The 11,993-nt window shown below is 41.6% G+C and overlaps 1 protein-coding gene across 15 annotated transcripts in view; it reads right to left on the bottom strand.

The window, feature by feature from the left end:
• The window catches only part of MICU1 (mitochondrial calcium uptake 1), a 213,971-nt gene extending 202,226 nt beyond the window's left edge, over window positions 1-11,745 (bottom strand). For 2 of the 15 annotated variants that reach the window (XM_043552134.1, XM_043552120.1), the window contains exon 1: window positions 11,509-11,734. The gene's annotated coding sequence lies outside the window, so the exon portion shown is untranslated. Of the gene's footprint in view, window positions 1-6,577; window positions 6,718-10,618; window positions 10,641-11,294 lie in introns of those variants that run through there. The other 13 variants (XM_043552121.1, XM_043552131.1, XM_043552124.1 and 10 more) reach the window with 13 other exon arrangements.
• Between the last annotated feature and the right edge of the window lie 248 nt (window positions 11,746-11,993).

Raw genomic sequence — 11,993 nt, forward strand, 5'->3', positions numbered from 1 at the left:
GAACAAGGATATGAAAGTAGAAATTACCACATTTGAGGTGGACACCAAACTCAAACAGCGTAATGGCACGAATTGGGGGACCCGGATGTTCTCCATTCAAGAACATTAAAGGAACTGGCACATGAAATTGCAAGCCCAATAATAATGAATCTGTAAGCTCGGGGGTTATATTCTATGACTGGAGAACTGCAAATAATATCAATCTTTAAGAAAGGGAAAAAATGATGCAGGAAACTACAGGCCTGTTAGTTTGACCTCAATTTTATGCAAGATCTTAGAACAAATTTTGAAAGAGAAAGTAGTTAATAACATAGAAGTAAATGGTAATTAGGATAAGATAGAACATGGTTTTACAAAAGGTAGATCATGCCGGACCAACCTGATCTCTTTCTCTGAGAAGATAACTTTTTGACGAAGGAAATGCAGTAGACCTAATCTATCTGGGTTTCAGCAAAGCATTTGATACAGTTTCACACAGGCAATTAGTTAAATTGGAAAAGATGGGGCTTAATAAGAATCAAAAGGTGGGTCAGGAACTGGTTGAAGAGGTGACTACAATGGGTCATGCTGAAAGGTAAATAAAAAAGTGGAGGGAGGTTACTAGTGGAGTTCCTCAAGGATCCATCTTGGGACTAATCATATTTAACATTTTCATTAATGACTGTGGCACAAGGAGTGTATGTGAGCTAATAAAATTTGCACATGACACAAAGTTGGGAGATATTGCCAATATGGAGGAGCAGAATATCATACCAAACAGATCTGAGCAACCTTGAGAACCGAAGTAAAAGAAATGGGATGAAAATCAATACTGCAAAGTCATGCACTTAGGCTAAGAAAGATTTTTTGCTAAAAGTGGAGGACATATCAGTTGGAAGCAGCAGAGGAGGCAAAAGACCTGGGTGTATTGGTCAATCACTGGATGACCACTTATCACCAATGTGATGCAGCTGTGAAAAAGGCTAATGCAATCCTAGGAAGCATCAGGTAAGGTATTTCCAGTAGAAATAGGGAAGTATTATTGACATTATACAGGCCACCGGTGAGACCTCATCTGGAATACGGTGTGCAATTCTGGTTAAAACCGGCACAAGTGCAGAGAAGGGCTATTAGGATGATCAGAGGAATAGAAAACCTACCTTATAAGAGGAGACTTAAGGAGCTTGGCTTGTCTAGTCTAACAAAACTAAGGATGAGGGGCGATATGATGGCTTTCTATAAATCCATCAGAGGAACAAACACCAGGGAGAGAGAGGAGTTATTTAAGGTAAGGGCTAATGTTGGTGCAAGAACAAATGGATATAAGCTGGCTACAGATAAGTTTAGGCTCAAAACTATGTGAAGGTTTCTTGACATCAGAGGAGTGAAATTCTGGAACAGCCTTCCAAAGGGAGCAGTGGGGGCAAAAAACCTAACTTGTTTCAAAACTCATCTTGATAAGTTTATGGATGGGATGGTATGATGAGGCTGCCTAGAATGGCATATGGCCCATCCACAATTGCTATTCGCAAATTTCATCCAGTTGCCAGAGATGGGACACTAAAGAGAGAGGGCTCGGAGTTACTACAGGGAATTCTTTCCCGGGTATTTGGCTGGCAGGTCCTTCCCATGTGCTCAGGGTATAACTGACTGCCCTATTTGGGGCCAGGAAGAAATTTTCCCCTGCGTCAGATTGGCAGAGAAACTGAGGTTTTTTTCCACCTTCCTCTGAAGCCTGGGACATGGGACACTTTCAGGCTTGAACTAGAGTAAATGGTAGATTCTTTGTAACTTGAACTTCTTTAAATGAAGCTATGAGGACTTCAGGAACTTGGCCAGAGGTTATGAGCCTGCTACAGGAGTGGGTGGGCGAGGTTCTGTAGCCTGCAACAGGTAAGAGCTCAGATGGATCATGATGGTCCCTTCTGGCCTTAAAGGCTATGAGTCTGAGTAAATACAGAAATCAGTAGCACGTTTAAAATTGTGCAATTGGAAGATTAAATTTAATTTTATACCAAAATGCATAGAGAACATTAGGATTGGAATGGACTGAGTGATGAGTATGGCTCCTGCAACATAGCTTAAAGCTAAAATCCCCATGTAGGGCATAAGCCCTCATACGATGTATATGCTTGAGTAAGCAATTTGCTTTTTAGATTATTTCAGAACTTGAAAACAATGAGTATGGTGGCACCTTAAAGACTAACAGATTTATTTGAGCATAAACTTTTGTGGGTAAAAACCCCCACTTGTGAAGAAAGCTTATGCCCATGAAAGCTTATGCTCAAATAAATCTGTTAGTCTTTAAGGTGCCACCGGACTCCTCGTTTTTTATTTGTGGATACAGACTAACACGGCTACCCCTCTGATACTTGGAACTTGTACATGGTTTCTCTTTTGCTGTGTAGGTATATTTTTTAATATCTTAGTTTCTTAGTACTAGAAAGTAACCATTCCAAAGGCTGCCACGTATAATTTGGAGAAGAAAACTCAAGTCTGTTAAAGTAACATCTATACACAGGAATTATAAAAATAAATGAAGATAGCTGAAGCTCACATATCTGCTGAAGATTAGAAGGAAGGCTCACCCAGACCATAAGTGAAAAATATCACCCACACAGCTATTCGGTTTGCAAAATCAATTTCCTTTGCAAGTGGATTATTTTAAAATATGTATTAATTTTCCATAAAATGTAGCCATTATAAGTATGAATTGTTAACACAATACCCAATACAACAAACACTAAAATCTTGTATTGCATGTTTACATCAAATTATGTCTTGAATTTCTTGAATTAGGACTTGAATTTTTGGTTTAGAATCTGGTTTAGACTGAGTTTGAAAAGGGAAGAATTAATTTTCAGTCACTGAGTTTCATTACAGTTTTTTTCCCTTTAAAGCATGGCACAGTTGTACACAATGAAACATTTTAAGCCAGGAAAGTTGAATTCTGTTTGTCACAGCTTAAGTTGTTTCAATGTGTTATTCTAGAAAAGATCTTTAGTGAGAAGACAGCCTTAAGTGGCCAGATGTTATATAATTTTTTGGTACTCCTCTGTGAAGTCAAAAACTGCTTCATGAAAGGTATCTTTGAAACTGAGTTTTTGCATTTTAGTCCAGATTTCACCTTGCTACATTAGCATATACTCTCAGTTAGACTAGTTACTGCAGTCAAGTTCCAAAAAAGTACAGAATTATTTTTAACTTTTGAGTGACTGTAGGGAAAAATATTTAAAACTGAGAGACTAACAACACTAGATTAGATGAGACAGTTCTGGAACTTCTTTCCGCTTAATCCTGTCAAGGCTGGTTAATGCTCACATGCAATATCCACCTAACATTCTTGTCCTGGATCTCTCACAAACTGCCAACTAAGCAAAATCATTGTTGGGGGAGAGGGAGGGAAGGTGTTGTGAGCCTGACAACCCAGAAAAGAGTATGAACCCAGATGTACATTCTCTCTAACCTAAGGAAGAATTTATACCCTGGTTCCCGGAGGAAAAAGCTCAACCAAGTCTACCTTGTTAGTTTTTGCATCTCTCACCAGTAAACCTGATAAGACTGTCTTTTTCTGGGCAGAACAGTTGTATACTTTCTGTTTTGTCAATGCCTAAGTAGTGTTTTAATTTTGTAACCACGCTAACAGGCAGTCTGCCTCCCCAAAGGAGCCTGCACTGTAGTAGCCACACTCAAGTGGTAAAACAGACCACAAAAATCAGGAATAGCAGAACTCATTGACACACACTCTTGTTCTCTGAAGCATCTCTGCCACTGCCCACTAACATTAAGACCTGGTCTACACGTCAAAGATTTGGTGGTATAGCTATATTTATTAGGAGTATGGGGTGAGTCAACAGTGTGCCTTTGTTGCCAAGAAGGCTAACGGCATTTTGGGCTGTAGAAGTAGGAGCATTGCCAGCAGATCGAGGGACGTGATCATTCCCCTCTATTCGACATTGGTGAGGCCTCATCTGGAGTACTATGTCCAGTTTTGGGCCCCACACTACAAGAAGGATGTGGAAAAATTGGAAAGAGTCCAGCGGAGGGCAACAAAAATTATTAGGGGCCTGGAGCACATGACTTCTGAGGAGAGGCTGAGGGAACTGGGATTGTTTAGTCTGCAGAAGAGAAGAATGAGGAGGGATTTGATAGCTGCTTTCAACTACCTGAAGAGGGGTTCCAAAGAGGATGGATCTAGACAGTTCTCAGTGGCAGCAGATGACAGAATGAGGAGTAATGGTCTCAAGTTGCAGTGGGGGAGGTTTAGGTTGGATATTAGGAAAAACTTTTTCACTAGGAGGGTGGTGAAGAACTAGAATGCGTTACCTAGGGAGGTGGTGGAATTTCCTTCCTTAGAGGTTTTAAGGTCAGGCTTGACAAAGCCCTGGCTGGGATGATTTAGTTGGGGATTGGTCCTGCTTTGAGCAGGGGGTTGGACTAGATGACCTCCTGAGGTCCCTTCCAATCCTGATATTCTATGATTCTACGTGGAGCAGAGCAGGGGATGGAAATCACACCCCTAACCAACATATCTGTACTAGGGCGTTTGCTAGCGTAGAAACAGTTACACAAGCAAAAAGGCCAGTATAGTTTATTTTGCTTAAGGAACTGGTATAAGCTATACCAGCCAAAGAGTGCTGTTGCTGGTACAAGCTGCACCTCCACTAGCTAGGCCATGTCTACACTAGAGCACTTACAATGGCATAACTTACAGTACAGTAGCGCCAGTGAAAGATCTCTCATGTAGCTGCTCTATGCTGACAGGAGAGAGCTCTCCCATCAACATAATTAAACCATCTCCAAGTAACGGCAGTAGCTATGTCAGCATGAAACACTCTCCCAATTGTGAATATTTAGTCTGACCTCCTGTAGAGCACAGGCATCAGAACTTCTCCCAAATAATTCCTAGAGCAGATCCTCTAGAAAAACATCCAGTATTGTTTAATAATCATCAGTGATGCAGAGCTCACTACAACTCTTGATAAATTATCCCAATAGTTAGTCACCCCCGGCTGTCAAAAATTTATGCCTTATTTCCTGTCAGAATTTGTCTAGCTTCGACTAACAGCCAAGTGGATCATGTTACATGCTAGATTGAAAATCTCATTATTAAATATTTGTTCTCCATGTAGATACTCACAGACTGTGATCAAGTTACCCCTTAACCTTCTCTTTAAGCTAAAGAGATTGAGCTCCTTGAATCTATCGCTAAAAGGCACGTTTTCCAGTCCTTTAATCATTCTCATGGCTCTTCTCTGAACTCTTTCCAATTTATCAACATCCCCTTCTTGAATTGTGGGCACCAGAATGAGATAGTATTCCAGGAGCTGTTGCACCGATGCCAAATACAGAAGCAAAATAATCTCTCTACTCCTACCTCGAGATTCCCTTGGTTATGCATCCTAGGATTGTATTAGCTCTTTTGGTCACAGCATCACAGTGGGAGTTCACATTGAGCTGAATATCCACCCCAAATCTTTCTCAGAATCACTGCATCCCAAAATAGAGTCTCCCTTCCTGTAAGTATGATCTACATTCTTTGTTCTTAGATGTATACATTTAGCCATATTAAAAATGTGTATTATTTGCTTGTCCCCAGTTTATCAAAAGAACCAGGTCACTCTGAATCAGTGATCTGTCCTCTTCATTATTTGCCACTTCCCCCATTTTCAGGTATTCTGCAAAAGTGATGATTTTATGTTTTCTTCCAGGCCATTGATAAAAAAAACATTAAAAAACAGAGCCAAGAACCAATCCCTGTGGGATGCCACTGGAAACATACTCACTTGATGACTCCCCATTTACATTTATATTTTGAGACCTATCAGTTAGCTAGTTTTTGATCCATTTAATGTGTGCCATCTTAATTTTATATCATTCTGATTTTAACCAAAATGTCATATGGTACAATGTCAAACACTGTACAAAACAGAAAACCCATGATCAAATTAGTCAAACCTACCACTCAATGAATGTATTTTATAAAATAATAAACTGCTTTATTAAAACACAGCATTTGCATGTGAGGGGAAAAACAAAACTATTTTTCACTTGCTAGGGTCAGATTTTGCTTTTATTGATTCTAATTAAGGCTACAATTTGGTCACGGAGGTCGCGGAAGTCATGAATCCGTGATTTCCGCAGACCTCCGTGACTTCAGTCTGCAGCGGCTGGGAGCTACAGGCTACCCTCACCTCCTGCAGTGGCCAGGAGGTTCGGGGTCCCCCTGCCGCCTGGAAGTGGGGGGAAAGTCCCCCACAGCTCCCCAGCCACCGCAGGCAGCGGAGGGAATCCCCCAGCAGTTCCCCAGCCGCCACAGGTGGTGTTGAGGGGAGGGGGCAATGCCCTGGCAGCTCCCCAACTGCCACAGGCAGGAGTCCCTCCCAGCCACAGCAGGGCAGGGTGCTGCACCTTCCTCCCTCCCCCTTTTTGTCATGGACACTTTTAGTAAAAAATCAGGGACAGGTCACAGCTTCCATGAATTTTTGTTAATTGCTCGTGACCAGTCCCTGACTTTTACTAAAAGCGTCCATGACAAAATCGTAGCCTTAATTCTAATGACTATTTATGATCACAAATGAGATGACGGCATACTTACAAGTCTGTCTGCAAGGATTTGATTGTTCTTTCCTCTACAAAAACAATGTCATCTTTATTTTACCTGCTCCTTTTCAAAAGGCAAGTCTAAATGCAGGCTGGGTGTGTGACACCTCAAGACCAAACCACAGGCACATTAATCTTCAAAAAAAAAAAAATTATATACTACAGTATATAATAGCAGTTTCAACATTTTGAGGGGAAAAAGAAAGCTTGTGTCAGTGACCATCTCATCTTGACAGCATAGCTACCAATTGCTGTAGAACAACTGGTTTGTGAATGTGTAGTAAGATCTAATAAAGCAGTACAAAAAAACCTAAAAACTCAACCGCTTTTCAATATTAAAATATAATTTATACTGCAAAAACTCCTAAAGGGGACATATTGTGTAGGAAGTCAGATAGTTGATGACATCCATTAGGTTTTACTTTTCCAAGGCTTTAGAGTATGGTTCTACTCTGAACCATGACTATATAAAAATAACCTTAAACTCATCAGATCTGTTTCCTGTGAATATTCAACACCGCATATGCCTACTTTACAGACCAATTTTATTTTACTGCCACTATCCCAGGAAGAGTCAACACAGCTATGAGACTGAGCTGCATTCTATTCCTTCTTGTGCATCGACCAAAGTATTTACCAAGTACCAATTGCAGAGCACACTTATTATGGTGAACAACCTCAATAAAAACAAACTATGGGGTTACACAACTGTCCGACACCACAATTTAGCTCAATTTTTTTAACAGCTGATAACATGCAAGAAGAAAATAACCACTTCCACTTTCAGATCTTAGGCTGAGTTTATAGGGTTGGCAGTTTCTCAAAGCTTTTTTACTTGTACACTAAGTACATCTAATGTGCAAGTTTTGAGGATAGATTAAAAGTATTTAAAAATTTTAAATCAATTTTAAATCTAATAATATTTTTAAACAATGCTTTAAGTTGCCAAAATAAATGTTTGCTTGTGTCTTAAGCTTCCTAGTTGTTAGCAGAATTTCAGATTTTACAGATTCTTTTCTATGAATTGTCACACTTAAAATGCCCTTCTACGCTGAAAACGGCACGTTCAGAGTCTTTACTGAGAGAATACATACTCCAACACAAATAGATAAGCAAATAGCCTGGTCTTTATGCAACCAACACTGCCTTCTAATATATGGAATTTCCACAAGTCAAGGAAGCTCAAAGACTCCAACTAGGCTATACTCCATCAGGGTCTGCAGTTTGAAATCAATGGGACTTCTGCTTTTAAGACACTAGAGTGTTGAAGAAGTCCCAATCTTTGGAGTTAAACTTTAGGTCCCTGTTTTTGAAGATTTTGGCTTGTGGGTACAAAAAAAGTTCACAACAATTAAGTTGCAAGTCTAACTAACTTATTATTATTAACACTAAGGCAATTTCATTTTCAAGTATTAAAGATTTTATGCCACTAAGAAAAGTCTTAAATAAAAATGCAATTATAGCCCCTGTTGCTGCAAACACTTATTCACAAGCATGAGTAATCCCACTGAAATCAATGGGACTAATCACACAATAAAGTGTTTGCAGAATCAGGAAATTAATTTTCAATATTTTGTTTTGCACCTATAGTAGTTCTGTAAAATTCAAATAAGATATCTTACCAGTAGTGGTCGGTCAAAAAAAAACAAGAAGCATTATAAATTTTAAACTCATGGTGCAATTGCAAAAAAATTCAATTTTGTTTTACATATGTTAGATTTTTTTTTTTAAATTAAGAGTTTTTAATCATGATTTAATCAGTGATTTAAAGCACTCCACCCTGACTGAGACACAACAGAGATGGAAACCCATGTCATTTTTTACAAAGTCGCTTTTTAGTTTTAAATGTGTATATTTAGTTTGTATTCTGGACAGAGTATTTTAGTGGGCGTCTTAATGCTAGTTACAACTCCATATCAACCTTATACTGTAAATAGATAAATGGCATTATCCAGTTTAACAAGATGGGTTTCCAAGCAGCAGGAAAGTAGGAACCTAGTTTTATTCCTAGGTAAAGCATAAAGTACCCAAAAGGAAGCCAGCACAGTTTCATCTCATCTAGATTAAAATTGGACAGAAGTGTTCCCATTCTGTGCTGAGGGACATCCCCAAAATGATTATGTAATACAGCTGTATTTAGTGGTGGCATTGGAGATTGTAATCTCTTTGGAACAGGACTGTGTATTCCTATGTGTATATAGCACCTGGAACAATCCAATCCAATTCTGATTAAAATAGTGTCCAGAGCCCCCATTATATTAATGTTGACAAGCTACCCCAATAATAAAAGGCAAAATGTACATATCCCTAAATAATTTGAAAGGAAAAGGAATGAAACAAAAAAGTTACTGAATATAAGGTTTAGCCAACTTTCTTAAAAGGGAATTACTATTACCTTGGCAGTATTGGGGACTAAAGTCCTATCCATTAAAATTAGTGCAGCATTGACAAGAGACAAGCTAATTTCTTTTTCCAACCTATGTGCCCTTGTTACAGAATGAGCATCTCCAGGTTCTGTCACTCATCCTTCCTGATAAACAATGTCAGTTAGGATGCTGAACTTCCATCACCAGTTCATTTTACATGGACAACTGAGTAATCAAATGATGATAACTTCTGATCACTCGCAATCTTGACTGGATGTGAACTGATTAACCTGCTTCCCCTTACAGTAATTTTTGCAAATGATATTCTTATTGTAATGCTAGGTTTGGCTAGCCACCAGTCATAACTCTGTCCAATGGTGAAGACTTTCAGGAAGTAGGGTTGGGGTTTTTGCCTTCTCCTCTAGAGCCGTGGCATGAACCCTCCATAAAATCCCACTATGTCTCCAAAACTTCAACATCAGTGTCCTTTTTCAGACTTTTTTCCTTCTTTATCAATACTTACTTCTCTGCTCCTTGGAAACCCAGCTTATTGAACTGGATAATGCCATTGATCTATTTACACAAGGGCTCTCAATCTTTCCAGACTACTGTACCCCTTTCAAGAGTCTGATTTGTCACCCACTTGAAAACTACTTGCTTACAAAAGCAGGCATAAAAATACAAAAAAGTGTCACAGCACACTATTAATGAAAAAATGCTTACTTTCTCATTTTTACCATGTAGTTATAAAATAAAGCAACTGAAATATAAATATCGTAACTTACATTTCAGGGTACGGTATATAGAGCAGAATAAATAAGTCATTGTCTGTGTGAAATTTTAGTTTGCACCAACTTTGCTGGTGCTTTTTATGTAGCCTGTTGTAAATCTAGGCAAATATCAAGGTGAGTTGATGCACTCCCTGAAGACCTTTGCATACCGCCAGGGGTACACGTACCCAAATTGAGAACCACTAATTTACAGTATAAGGTTGATATGGAGTTGTAACTAACATTAAGGCTGAAGGCCACTGAAATACTCTTCCCAGAATACAAACAAAATATACTCATTATTTAAAACTGTAAAATCAGTGGCCTCGAGGGCCAAATAGGATTGTTATTCTATTGGCCAGTGGTCCCCAAACTGTGGGGCACAGAGGAACATTTGAGGGAGGAGGATAGGGAGCACCACCCAGCCCCACTCTGCTCCCAGTGTCACTCCAGCTCAGGCTTCTGCCCCTGGCTGCTGATTGCCACTCCAGTAAGGGTTTGGGGGTGGATGGATGGATTCCATTACGAGTAAGGCGGGAGAGGTGCAACAAAAAAAGTTTGAGTTTTATAGGCAGTGTTGCTTGAAAGAGCCATATACTATATTTGAAGACGGAGAATAAAGGGACGTTTGTTTTAGAACAGGATGGTTTATTTTTAAGATTGCCCCAATGGAATAATCTTGGACTTCACTCATACTAGGTCTGCAACTTGGGTCACTTTTCTGAATGCTGTTGAGTTACCTATTCAAGAGGCACAACATGAAGAAAAGATTTCTTACAATATCATTAAAGTCACATATCCTGAAAATATTAGAACAATTTAGAGGATATATTCTACATAAAGAACTCAAAATATGCAATTTAATTAATCAGTGCTTGGAAAATCCACTCACCTACTTACCTTTTGCAAGCAGGAAGTGTTATCTGTCAAGTATGGGAATCATGCTTTTCTAAAGAGGTTAAGCTTTCATTTTTAAAATAGCTTCTAGAACTTATAATTTTTTACAACTATCTTCCCCCATCTGGTCCTTATCGCCTTCTCAAAGTGAGTGTAAGCAGTGCTGACAACTCAGTGACTCAGCTGATGATCCGAGGTTTCCCAAGCAGCAGAGTGAAGCTGTCTTGTTAGTTTCCCTTGCAGCTCAGAGGATTCTTTAAGAGGAGCACTGAAACTGACCAGTCTGGTTACTTTTGCTTCTTGGAAGGGCCAAGCCCCAGAGAGAGGCACTGCAGCTGGGGGAAGAGACCCCACACTCCCGACACTGGGACAGGCAGCTGAGATGTGCGGTGGAGGGGGTATGGCCAAGTTTATCCCCAAGTAGGAGGAACCCCTCTATCCTCCCATACATCCCAGCAGCTAGGCTGGACTGTTGTCCCCTGCCCCAGCGGCTGTACCCGGCCTCTGGCACTGGGCTGTGGACAATGGGGCCAGCCCCCAGGCCCCCCACTTTGCCCTCTATCATGACCCTACGAGTGAATGGCAGCCCTCTGACAAGTCAGGACCGCCCAGCGCTCCTCTGAGGGCGGCCCCCAGCCGCCTCCCCCCGCAGACCCCTCAACCCATTGCTGACACGCACCGAGCTTCCTCCGCAAAGGCTGCGGCAAACCGGGCCCGCAGACTGGGATGAGGGGGGGTGACGGAGCAGCAGAGGGCACCGACCCACCCGGCCCGCCCCACCGCGGAGAGTCAGGGTTCACCACAGAGACCTCTGCGCCCCCTCGGTGCATTCGGCTCTGTGAATACAGCCCCTGCCTCAGGAGGTTGCGGGGTCCGGGGCCGGCCGCTCTTACCCGCTGTCCCGGGCTCCGCAGCGACGGCGCCACAGTCCCCTTCCCCAGCAACCAGCTCCGCCTTCCCTAGGACAGAGCAAACTGGAGCGGCGTACAGAAAGGTCCCGCCCCCCGCCGCTCTTCCGTAGGCAGAGGCATGCTGGGATGGTGGCGGACCAGACCCAGGGCGGGACGGTCCGTCGCTGTGCTGTAGGACTGAGGAGCTCTGCCGTTGCCTGCGCCTTGACCTCCGCCTCTCTGTGACGGCATTGTCAGGCAGGACCCACGCGTCATGACGTCTCCATGTGATGTCATAGCGTGTGCATTCTGGGGCGCCCAGCCTGCTGGAGGTGAACCTCTTTACCAATGTGCATCTTGGGAGCTGGGGCGTCCTGAGCTCAGGGACGTTTCCTTTGGCTTCCCCGCCTGCCTGGCCCCTCTCCCTGGCGGTGGAAGCGTGTAACTGGCCCGGGGCTGTGTGTAGTGAGGATAATACCTTACACCCG

The sequence above is a fragment of the Chelonia mydas genome, chromosome 7 (assembly GCF_015237465.2).
Source record: "Chelonia mydas isolate rCheMyd1 chromosome 7, rCheMyd1.pri.v2, whole genome shotgun sequence".
Lineage (NCBI taxonomy): Eukaryota > Metazoa > Chordata > Testudines > Cheloniidae > Chelonia > Chelonia mydas.